The following is a 13,618-nucleotide window of genomic DNA, read 5'->3' on the forward strand; positions in this document are numbered from 1 at the left end:
ATGAGAAGACACAATGAGCAGGTAATGAGCAGACACATTGAGCAGAGGTAATAAGCAAACAACAGCAGACAAGGGAGCCATCTCAGGTGGAAAAATGGTCAATTTACTACTTAAGAAAAGAAGAAACACATCTCAATATAGTGGTTACTATTAAATAGATTGTCAGTATCAAAACCCTCCAAATGAAGAAATGTCCTAGAAAATGGGTCTTTGTGTTAAGTCCCATCCTAATCCATCATAACTTTAACTTAACTTGATTACTTCTGTGAAGATCTTCTTTTGAAGTCAGGTCCCACCTTACATATGCTGAGTTTAGGATGTCAATATATCTTCTGAGGGCCTACAACGCAACCCATTACACTCCTTTATTCCACACAACTTCTCTTTTACTTCAGATGCATAAAAATAAAGCACTTATAAGGTACTCCACTCTTTTTTTTAGGGGGGAATGACTACAGCATGAAGCAAATTACCAAAGTTATTTTTAAGAGGTGGTTCCTTCCCATTGAAACAGAAGACATAGAGTCAAATCCATTTTCCCAGATTCCCATCAAGTGGCTGCTCCTCTCTATTACTACTGCTTTTATGACTGTCATTCTAAGGGAATGTACTAGCTTTGTCAACTTAAACCAGAGAAAACTCAAAATGGGACAAATTGTCCCACTTACAGTAGCTTCAATGCCTCAGTGCATGGAAAGGTGAAAGTTCACTCAATATTGCACTGAATTCCTTAAAGTTCTCCAGCAGCATGAACCAGATGAACTATACTGTATTTCTATGAGATTACATGCCTTGAAAAAGTTCCAGTGAAACTCACAGAAGAGATGTGATTCATTGTCACTTTTCCTTATCAATTACTCAGAAGGGGAATTAAGAACAAGGATGAAGTCCTCCTTCAGGTAATGGTCAAAGAAATCTAATTTGTATCATGGTTATTGTAACAGATTCTATTTGTGTTTTTGAAATTTTTTTATTTTCTTAGTTTCTACTGCCTGGAAGGCTTCTTGTGTGGAATAGGGAGTATTCTTTCAGGAATTCACAAATACATGTATTGCTAAATATTGCATTAGTCACAATACTTTCCAGGCACACAAATCACCACAGTATTGGCTCCTCCACACCAAGTGTACAGCACATAACTTTGGACAAAAGGAAATGTATATGCTTTATATATAATAATAAGAAAATGACTAATGATTGTGCCAAAAGGAAGGAATGTAAGTTGAAAAAATTGTTCTACATTATTGGTTTACTACGATGACGTGCTTCTAGAGGTCATGACCTGGGAACCTAAATTTAGTTGGCAGAGTTTGCCCAACCAATCTTCGATTATGAAAAATGTTTGCTATGTTTGGTGAAAAATAATGCAGTCTCTAGAGAAGACCATTGATTTTCCTTCCTTGTTCCTGGTTGGGAAATTTGCAAGAAGCCAATCTTTTACCAGATTTTATTTCTGGTGCTTTAATTTTCATTTATGCATATCCATAACGTCTGTGATCTCACTTTCCTTTCTAGACCTGTGTTTCCAGTCTTGCAAGACAAGTATTATCATAAACTGCTTAATTCTCCTTGTGATTCATTTCTTACTGTCTTACTGTCCCACTTCTTTCAGAAAGGCTCATTAGATTTTCTCAGTTTTCCTTTTCCTCTGCTACATGGCAGGCTAACGAGACCTGTATGCTTTGCATTCTTTTATGGCCAAGACACTCTTTTTAATCTTATAGATTCTGTCCTATGGAATTTACCTTCCAAGTGTTAGAAAATATATGATTTTTTGTTCTTAGCAGGCACTCTTCAAACAATGGAGCCCTAATTTTCCCTTCCAATTTAGATATTTTCTACCTGGATGTTTTCGCCTAATTTTCTAACATCTATACCAGGCATCACTTTCCTTTTTTAAAAAACATTTTCTGCATATTCTTTCTATACTTTTCATAAAAGATGTTAATTCATTCAGTTTAAGTTTGTTTTCTTGGCGTTCAGGTGAAATCTTGTGAAATAATAATTTTTACTTCAAGCTGAAATTACTAAAGTTGTTCATTGAACATTTTAACCTGAATCAAAACTACCTGTTTTTCTGTAAACAGTCACATTTCCAGTTGCATCTCTGGAGAAGTTCCCATCAAGTTTTACCTAGAAGGTGCTTTTCAGTTCCCTCCTGCAAACCTGTACACAGTTTCTACTTTGCAATGTTGACTCTTCACTTTAAACATATTGTCCCTAATCGGCCCATCTAATCTAATGAGTTTTCTCCTCTCAATTTCCTAATAAGTCTTTATGATGCTTTAGACTTATCTTCCCTTATAACTTTTATATATATTTACCATGTTCATGGAGATCTCATTTGCACTTTGTATCATCACACTGATCATTTAAGGTCCCAAACTTTCCTTTAAAAAATAGTATGTTTATCTTAATAGCTCTTTCTTCATTTCTTTTTTATTCTTTTTTATTCTGATAGAAAAAAAGTACACAATGTAAGCAGTGAGTCCTAATTTGAAACATGAATACAGTTAATAGTAGCTGAGTATGTTTTCATTTGACTCTTAGGTAGCTTCCAAACATGGAAGAAAATCGACTCCTCTTTGGTAGCCTCTTTTATTAAAATATAGTTTTTAATATTTTAAAAAGATTCTTAGATTGCATTAATATTACATAAAAAATATGGGGGATTCTATATGTCCTGCTCCTTACCCGTACCACACTTTCCCACATTAACAACATCATTCATTAGTGCGGTACATTTGTTATCGGTGATGAACACATTTTGGAGCATAGCCACTAAGCATGGAGCATAGTTGACATTGTACTTTACACTCTCTTCTCCACAATTTTGTAAGTTATGACTAGATATATATTGGCCTGTATCTGTCATTGCAATGTCATACAGGACAATTCCCAAGTTCTAAAAATGTCCCCATATTACATCTATTTTTCCCTCCCACTCCCCTCAGAAACACAGTGGTCACTGCCTCCATTTCAATGATAACATTTCTGCCATTGCTGGAATCACAGTAAGTCTATAGTAGAAAATGGTGTCTATTTGACATCATTTATTTCCCATATCTGAAGATTCTGGGATGGTGATGCCCACTCCACCTCTAACTGAAAGGAGGCTTAGATTCCATGGGGCAGATGGAGGGGACTATCTTGCTTGCAGTTGCAGACTCTCTCTGTTCTTTGGGATGATCTTTGTCCATCATCATCTCTTTGTTAATTGTCCTTGGTGAGTCCTATGAACTGGAGAGTAGGTGTTTGCAACACCGTTGAGATTGAGGGCTCAACTTGCACATGGAAAACCCAAAGATTTGTCTTTTGGACAAACACCTATCAACTCTAGTACTAACTATAGTTTCAAATAGAAGGGGCAGAAGAGTCATGTGTTGGGAACCTACAACTGAGTCCAACTCTGTGACACTGCATAGCATAAATTCCCAACTAGGGCCCTCTGAGAGGGCATCAATCTCCTGAGTTGTCTGCCCTGTCTATACTGTCTGGATATCTCTAGAGCCCTTAGGATCCCTTCTATTCAAGGCAATATTTACTGTAGCAGTAAATGAGACCTTACTGAGACATGGATTAGCAAAATTCATGGTCTGAAACTGCAAATCCTTTTGCACCAGCTTAATACTATAAAGGCATATATTTCATCCATTTTTCCTTTGGCTTTCTGTTTACATAAACATTATAAGTAGGCTCAAACATATCATTATTATTAATCAAAATAGGAACCATTACAATCAACACATTTTTTGCCCATGATAAATAAGTTTGTGTTTATTCCTGTAGAGTCAAAATCTGTGCTTCGGGATTTGATGAACTCTTGGAAAGCCTTTTCTGCATTCTACTGGTTGTGGAAGCATTTTCCCTGCAAAAAGTTGTCAAGATGCTTGAAGAAGTGATGGTCAGTTGTCAAGAGTTCAGGTGGATATAATGGATTAGGTAAAACTTCATAGCCCAATTCGTTCAACTTTTGAAGTGTTGTTTGTGCAATGTGTGGTTGGGTATTGTCAGGTAGAAGAATTGTGCCCTTTCTGTTGACCAATGCCAGCTGCAGGCATTGCTGTTTTTGGTGCATCTCACTGATTTGCTGAGCATACTTCACAGATGTAATGGCTTCACTAGGATTCAGAAAGTGGTAGTGCATCAGACCAGCAGTAGACCACCAAACAGTGACCATGAACTTTTTTGGTGCAAGTTGGTCTTTGGGAAGTGCTTTGGAGCTTCTTCTCAGTCTAACTGCTGAGCTGGTTGTCACCAGGTGTCATATACAATCCACTATTTGTCACTCATAACAATCCAATTGAGAATTTGTTTAGTGTTTTGTAGAATAAGAGAAGATGACACTTCAAAATCATACATTTTTTGACTCACAGTTAGCTCATGAGGCGCCCACTTATCAAGTTTTTCCACCTTTCCAATTTGCTTCAAATGCTTAATGACCATAGGACAGTTGATGAGTATTTTTGCAATTTCTCATGTAGTTGTAAGAGGATCAGCTTCAATGATTGCTCTCAATAGGTCATTGTCAACTTCTGGTGGCCAGCCACTATGCTCCTCATCTTCAACACTCTCATCTCCTTTGCAAAACTTCTTGAACTACCATTACACTGTATGATCATTAGAAGTTCCTGGGCCAAATTCATTGTGGATCTTGTAACTTGTCACTGTTGCTAAATGGCCCATTTTGAAATCAAATAAGAAAATTGTTCCATCATTTCCATATTCTAAAGCAAATATAAAATAAACAGCAAGTAATGTCATTAGCAAAAAATAAATAAAGTGGGAAATGCACATTAAATTTATGTATAACATAACTACATTTATTTAAGAATGTATTCTAATATCAAGTGACAAATTTAAACAATGCAAAACCACAGCTAATTTTGCACCAACATAAATGATAACACTGAATGTTAATGGCTTAAATTCCCCAATCAAAAGGCATAGACTCCAAGTGCCAAAAAATGCCTCATATCACACCTCTTCCTTCTTCTCCCTGCCTTCAGCAAGTCCCATGGCCACTGTCTCCTTATCAATGATACATTTTTTTCCACTGCTAGAGTCACAAGAGTTCTATAGTAGAATACCAGCAAATGCATCCAAACCATATTTTTTAATTAATTTTTTAAAAAGATTGACTTACTTAATTTATTTCTCCCCCCTCACTGTTGTCTCTCTCTGTGTCTATTTGCTGCATGTTCTTCTTTGTCCACTTCTGTTGTCAGCTGCATGGGAATTTGTGTTTCTTTTTGTTATGTCAACTTGTTGTGTCAGCACTCTGTGTGTGTGGCACCATTCTTGGGCAAGCTGCACTTTCTTTGCACTGGGCGACTCTCCTTATGGGGCACATTCCTTGCACGTGGGGCTCCCCTATGTGGGGGACACGCCTGCGTGGCATGGCACTCCTTGCATGCATCAGCACTGCATGTGGGCCAGTTCCACATGGGTCAAGAGACTCAGGGTTTGAACCGCGGACCTCCCATGTGGTAGATGGATGCCCTAATCACTGGGACAAGTCTGCTTCCCTCCAATCCATATTTTATTCCTCCATCCTGTGGACCCTGGGATGGTGATGTCCACTCCACCTCTAAATTGAGAAGGGGCTTAGATCCCACATGACTTATGGATGCAATTCTTCTGCTGGAAGTTGCAGACACTCTCCATTCCCTGGTGTGGTGGTTGACATTTCTCACCTCCCCATCAGTGACCTGGGTCTTGGAGTTGTCCTCAATGATATTGCAAGGACACATGCCAGGATATTGTATATCCTGCCATAACCCACTGGATGGACTGGGGGAGAGTGTGAACTACAATGTAAACTATGGTCCATGCAGTGTGGCAGTACTCCAGGGTGCATTCACTAAATACAATGAACGTGCCACACTGATGAAAGGGAATGTTGATGGAGAAGCAGGGGTGGTGTGGGGAGTGGGGTATATGAGAACCTCTTATGTTTTTTAATATACCATTTTATGTAATCTATTTATCTTTTAAAAATATTAAAAATACTAAAAAAAAAAGGCATAGAGTCATAGAATGGATGAAAAAATATGACCGTCTATATGTTGTCTATGAGAGACTCACCTCAGATGTGCGGAAACAACCAGTTTAAAAGAGAAAACCTGGAAAAAGATATTCCATACAAATAGTAACCAAAAAAGAGCTAGAGCAACAATATTACTAATGGGAAAAAATATTTTAAATACAAAATGTTATAAGGGATAAAAGGTTCATGATAAAAGGGGCAATTCAACAAGAAGGAATAATTACACTAAATATTTATGCACTCAACCTGTGTTGCCCCAAAATATATGAGGCACACACTGGTAAAGCTGAAGGGAGAAATAGATATCTCTACAATAAGAGTTGGAGTCTTCAATACACCATGATCTCTATTGGATGGAGCATCTGGAGAGAAGATAAATAAACTGAAATCTTAAATAATATGATAAGTGAACTAGACCTAAAAATTCTCTATAGAGAATTGCCTCCCAAAACAGCAGGTGCGCATGGATACTTTTCCAAGATATACCATATTTGGGTCACAAGACAAGTTTCAACAAACATAAAAAGATTGAAATTATACAAAAAACTTTCTCTGATCATAATGGAATGAAGTTGGAAATTGATAATGGATGGAAAAAGGGAAAATTCATAAATTGATGATAAACCACACACAAATAATCAGTAAGTCAAAGAAGAAATTGCAAGTGAATTCAGGAAATATTTTGAGATGAATGAAAATGACAACACTACATATCAAAATCTATGGGGCACCACAAAGGCATTGCTGAGAGGGAAATTTATAGCCCTCTATTCTTACATTATAAAAGAACAAAGAGGGAAAACGGACTTGGCCCAGTGGTTAGGGCATCTATCTACCACATGGGAGGTCCGCGGTTCAAACCCTGGGCCTCCTTGACCTGTGTGGAGCTGGCCCATGTGCAGTGCTGATGTGTGCAAGGAGTGCCCTGCCATGCAGGGGTGTCCCCCGCGTAGGGGAGCCCCACACGCAAGGAGTGCACCCATGAGGAGAGCCGCCTAGTGTGAAAGAAAGTGCAGCCTGCCCAGGAATGGCACTGCCCACACTTCCTGTACTGCTGACAGCAACAGAAGCAGACAAAGAAACAAGACGCAGCAAATAGACACCGAGAACAGACAACCAGGGGAGGGGGGGGATTAAATAAATAAATAAACCTTTAAAAAAAAAGACTTAAAAAAAATAAAAGAACAAAGAGCTAAATTTGAAGATATACCTGCACTCCTAGATGTACTAGAAAAAGAATAGGAAACTAATTACAAATGAAGAAGGAAAGAAATAGAAAAGATCAGAATAGGAAAAATAAAATTGAGGACAAACAAAAATAGAGTGAATCAACAAATTTGGCTCTCAAAGAACCAAAATTTGGGTCTTTGAGAACATCATTAAATTCTACAAGCACTTAGCTATACTGACAAAGAAAAAAGAGAGAAGACACAAAATCAGAAATTATTGGGGGGGGGGGGTGGGCATCACCACAGACCCAGCAGAAATAAGAAAGACACTATGAATATCCCTAATTCAAAAAACTAGACAATGTAGATGAGATGGACAAATTCCTGGAACCACAAGAAACACCTACATTGACCATAGAAGGAATAGAAAACCTCAACAAAACAATCACAAGTGAAGAGATTGAAACAGTCAGCACAAACTTCCTAAAGTTGAAAAATCAGGGGCCAGATGGCTTCATAGGAAATTCTAATTGCTCAAAGCTGTTTATCCAGGTCTTCCAAAACATTGAACAAGAAAGTATGGTACCCATTCTATAAAACCATCGTCACCCCAATATCAAAACCAGACAGAAATATTACAAAAGAAGAAAATTCCAGACAATATCTCTGCTGAATATATTTGCAAAAATTCTCAACAAAATACTTGCAAACTGAATCCAAAAGAACATTAAAAGGAGTAAATACCAACTTCAAGTGGGTTTTATCCCAGGTATGCAAGGGTAGGTCAACACAAAGAAAGCAATTAGTGTAATAAACCACAATGATAAATTGAACAAGAAAAATCACATTATCATCCTAATTGATGCAGAGAAAGCATTTGACAAAATACAGCACTCTGTCTTGAAAAAAAAAATTTCCAAAAATAGGTATAGAGGAAGGTTCTCTCAATATGGTAAAGTGCATATTTGAAAAAACTACAGCTAGCATTGTACTCAATGGTGAAAGATTGAAAGCTTTCCTGCTGAGATCTGGAACAAGACAAGGATGCCCACGGTCAGTGGTGTTAATTAATATTGTGCTGGAAATTCTAGCTAGAGCAATTAGACTAGATAAAAATATAAAACGCACCCAAACAGGAAAGGAAGAAGGAAAACATGCACTATTGGCTGATTATATGATCCGATATGTAGAGAAGTCTAAAAAATTCACAATAAAGCTACTGGAATTACTAGATGAGTTCAACAAAGTGGCAGGACACAAGATTAATACACAAAACTTGATAGCATTTCATACACTGCCAATGTGCATTCTGAGAATGGATCAAAAAAATAATTCCATTTATAATAGCAACTAAAAAATTCAAATACACAGGAATAAACTTAACTGAGGACTTGGACCTGTATTAGAAAACTATAAACCATGGCTAAAAGCTATGCAAGGAAACATAAATAAATGGAGAGATATTCTGTGTTCAAGGATTAGAAAATTTAATGTCTTTACGATATCAATTCTACCCAAACTTATGAATAAATTCAACATAATCCCAATAAAAATCCCAAAAGCTTTTTTTGCAGAAATGGAAAAACCAATTATCAAATTTATATGGCAGAATAAGGGGCCCTGAATAGCCAAAAAGCTCTTAAAAAAGGACTACATTGGAGGACTCTAACTTCCACATATTAAATCATATTACTTACCTACAGTATTAAAAAACAGCATGGTACTAGCATAAAGACAGACACATTGAGCAATGGTACCAAATCGAGAACTCAGAAATAGACCTCACATTAAAGTCAAGGATTTTTCCCAAGGCTGTCAAGCCCTCCCAGGGGGGCCAGAAGAGTCTATTCAACAAATGGTGCTTGGAGAAATGGATAATCATATCCACAAGAAAGCTGATCAGTATCTCACATATTATACAAATTTAACTCAAAATGATAAAAGATCAAAAATGCAAGTGACAACAATAAAACTTCTGGAAGAAAATGTTGGAAAATAACTTCAGGATTTTGTGGTAAGCAGTAGTTTTTAAAACCTTATACCAAAAACATAAAGAAATATGTAAAATTAAAAAGGTAAATGTGACCTTCTGAAAATTAAACACTGTTGTATCTCAAAGGACTTTGTCAAAAGGATTAAAAGGCAACTGACTCAATGGGACAAAATATTTGGGAATCACATATGCCATTAGGGATTAGTATCCATGACAAGTAAGGAGATCATACAACTCAACAATAAAAAGATGAACTACCTAATTTAAAAATGGGCCAAAGGTTTAAAAAGATAGTTGCCCAAGGAAGAGAAACAAATGGCAAAAAAAAAAAAACAAAAAACACACACACACACACAAGAAAAAGTGATTAACATCAATAGCAATTAGGGAAATGAAAACCAAAACTACAATAAGATATCATTTCACACTTATTAGATTGGCCACTATTAAAAAGTTGGAAAACTGTAAATGTTGGAGAGGATATGGAGAGATAGGAATGCTTATTCATTTTTTGTGGGAATATAGATTGGTACAGCCACTGTGAAGAACTGTTTGGCATTTCCTAAGTAAGTTAAATATAGAATTGCCATGTGACTGAGAAACACCATGACTAGGTATATATTCAGAAGAACTGAGAGCAGTGACATGAATAGACATGTGCACAGCGATGTTCATAGCTGTGTTATCTACAGTAGCCAAAAATTGGAAACAACCCAGGAGGCCATCAACTGATGAACTGATAAACAAATTGTGCTGTATACACGTGATGGAATATTATGTAGCTGTTAGAAGAACTGACATCATGAAGCATTAGAAATAATGTATTAACCTGGAATACATTTTGTTGAGTGAAGCAAGCTGGACACAAAAGAACAAATACTGTATGATTGCACTATTATGGACTAAATATATTATGTAAACTCATGGAGTTAATAACTGGGTCACCAGAAACTAGAATGAGGTTAGAGAATGGAAACTAATGATTTATCTCTGGAGAACTGATTAAAAGGGAGTTTGTAAATCTTTGGAAATGCATGGAAATGGTGAGAGCATATCATGATGTTTGTGACTAGCAGAAATATTATATGGGTATTGTAGCAGTTTGATACTATTGATGAGTTCCAAAAAGAAATGTTGGACTATGTTTGTAAACTGATTTTTTCCTCTGGGCATACTAGATTATATTGGATTCAGAGGTTTACTTGATTAAGTAATTATGTAAACCTCTTCTGCCAATAGGGTGTTGAGTCCCCACTCTTTGGTGGGTGGGGACTCACAGATAAAAGACATGGTGAAGGAAAGAGTTAAGGATTTTTGATGTTGGAGTTCTGATGTTGAACTTTGATGCCGAAGCCTTAAGCTGGAGCCCCAGGAAGTAAGCACACAGAGGAAAGAGAAGCAAGCCCCAGGAAGGGAGGAACTCAGGAAGCCTGAACCCTCACAGACATTGGCAGCCATCTTGCTCCAACAGTGAAAATAGACTTTGGTGAGAAGTAGTTTATGCTTTATGGCCTGTATCTGTAAGCTCCTACCCCAAATAAATACCCTTTATAAAAACCAATTTCTGGTATTTTGCAGCAGCACTCCTTTGGCTGAATGATACAGGTATGAGAATGGTTGAAAGGGAAAGCCTAAGGACATATGTATTACTAGAAGGAAAACTATAATATAGTGAAACCTCATCTAAAATATGAATATGGGTGATATTGGATATATTCTGCTTTTATGAAATATGTATACATATAAACTAGAGAGAAGGAAACAATATCAGTTATGGTAAAAATTATCATTGAGTTGTAAGAGATTTTAATATATCAGTAAGTTAAAGCCAGCGTATTTTAGATTGAACAGTATTCTAGATATGGAATGCAATATGTTCTACCATTTGATAAGGTGCTTTGTCACATTCTTGGTAATGCCATTTGACCCTGAAAGCTTTATTTTAATTTGACTCTTAAGAGTTCCATTTTTGTTTTTGTTTCTTCTGTTTATGGTGCTATATCTAAGAATCCCATGCTTAATATATGGTCATGAGATATTGCTATTACAACATGTCTAGTTTTATAGCTGTATCCCATATGTATAGGGTTATGATCCATTTTCAGTTAATTTTTGTGTTTGCTGTGGTAACAAACCAAATTCTTTAGCTTGCCTTAGGATATCCAGTTTTTCCAGCACAATTTGTTGAAAAGACTGTTTTACCAATTGATTTGTCTTGGGACCCTTGTGGGGAATAATTGTGCATAAATTTATGTGACTATTTCTGAACTATCAATTCTTTTTAATGCTAATATAAAGGGAATTCATTATTTTAACTTATTTTTTAATCTGTTATTTATACATTTTTAAGCATTACAGTTAAGGACATTAATTACATATGCATTGTGTGCTACCATCACCAGCATATATTAACACATTTTTTCATCTTTCTAAGTAGACATGTATCCTCATTAAGTAAAAATTCCCATCACCCTCCTCCTGCCATTCTCTGGTATACTCAAATCTACTTTCTGTCTCTATGATTGATCTTATTCTATACATTTAATATAAATGGAATAATAAAATAATTGTGCTTTTTGTCTGGAATATTTTACTTAGTATAATGTTTTCAAGTCCAATCATGTTGACCATTTATCAAATTTCACCCCTTTTACTGAAATTTATTATTTCATTGTTATTATAATTATTACAATATTATTCCCTTGTTTATCTGTTTATTTATTGATGGACTCAAGATATTCTTAACTTATGGCTATTACAAATAATGCATCTATAACCTTTGATGCACAAGTATATGATTCCTTTTATTTTAGGGTTTTCTCCATTTCTTTCATTATCTTTTTTAAAGATATACAGATCACACAAAATGTTACACTAAAAAATATGAGGGAAGCAGATTTGGCTCAGTAGATAGAGTAACAGCCTACCACATGGGAGGACCAGGGTTCAAACCCAGGGCCTCTTGACCTGTGTGGTGAAGCTTGCCTCATGCACAGTGCTGATGTGTGCAAGGAGTGCCATGCCACACAGGGGTGTCCCCCGCATAGGGGAACCCCATGCACGAGGAGTGTGCCCCATAAGGAAAGCCACCCCATGTTAAAAAAAAAAGGGCAGCCTGCCCAAGAGTGGCACCACACACATAGAGATGATGCAGCAAGATGACACAACAGAAAGAGACACAGATTCCCAGTGCCACTGACAAGAATAAAAGTGAACACAGAAGAACACACAGCAAATGCACACAGAGAGCAGACAACTGGGGAGAAGGGGAGAGAAAAAAAAAAGGGAAATATTGTATTAAAAATATGTATTTGAGGTTCCCATTAGCCCACCCTCCCACCCCCCCCACTCCTCCCACATCAACAACTTCTTTCATTAGTGTGGTACATTCATTGCATTTGATGAGTGTATTAGGAGCATTACTACAAAGCATGGATTATAGTTTATGTTGCAGTTTATACTCTCTCCCAGTCCATTCAGTGGGTTATGGCATAACATATAATGTCCTGCATCTGTCCCTGCAATATCATTGAGGACTACTACAAGTCCTGAAAATTCCCCAATATCACACCTCTTTTTCCCTATCCCTCCCTTCAGCAACTGCCTTGCCCACTGTTACCACATCAATGATATAATTTCTCCTATTGCTAGAATCACAATTCTATAGTAGAATACCAGTAAGTCAACTCTAATTCATATTTTATTCCCCCATCCTTAGGACCCTGGGATGGTGATGTCTAGTCAACCTCTAAATTGCAAGGGGTCTTAGATCCCACATGGCTGATGGATGGAATTTTCCTGCCTGCAGCTGTAGACTCTCTCAGTTCCCTGGTGTGGTCATTCACCATCCTCACCTCCCTGGTAGCTGACCTGAGTAAGTTCAATGAACCAGAGTGTAGATGCTGCAACTCTGCTGAAGCTCAAGGTCAAGCTGGCACATAGACAGTCCAGAGATTCAAGTCTCCAGAGTATACACCAACCCCAGCATCAACCACAGGTTCAGTAAAAGTGACAGAAGAGGCATGCATAGAGACATCACATCTGAGTCTGTACCCAGGAGCACAAATTCCAAACTAGGGCCCACTGACAAGGCACTGAATGAACTCCAGAGCCATCTGTCATGACCATAGGAACTGGGTCTCTCATTTGCCCTCAGGAGATCCCCTACCTTGGCTTGTATCTATTTTGGCTGTCTCTGATATACTGCTGAGATGTGCATAAGTGTGACCCCTCTGAAGACTTCCTGACTCATTAGACTTTACCATTTCCATCTTTTACTCATGGTCTTTTTCTACTTTGTATCACCAGCCAGGTCTTGGTAGTAGTCCCTTGGCACCAGAGAGGGTTATCCCCAGGAGTCATGTCCCATGCTGTGGGGGAAGGTAATAAATTTACATACTGGGCTTG

The sequence above is a fragment of the Dasypus novemcinctus genome, chromosome 28 (assembly GCF_030445035.2).
Source record: "Dasypus novemcinctus isolate mDasNov1 chromosome 28, mDasNov1.1.hap2, whole genome shotgun sequence".
Lineage (NCBI taxonomy): Eukaryota > Metazoa > Chordata > Mammalia > Cingulata > Dasypodidae > Dasypus > Dasypus novemcinctus.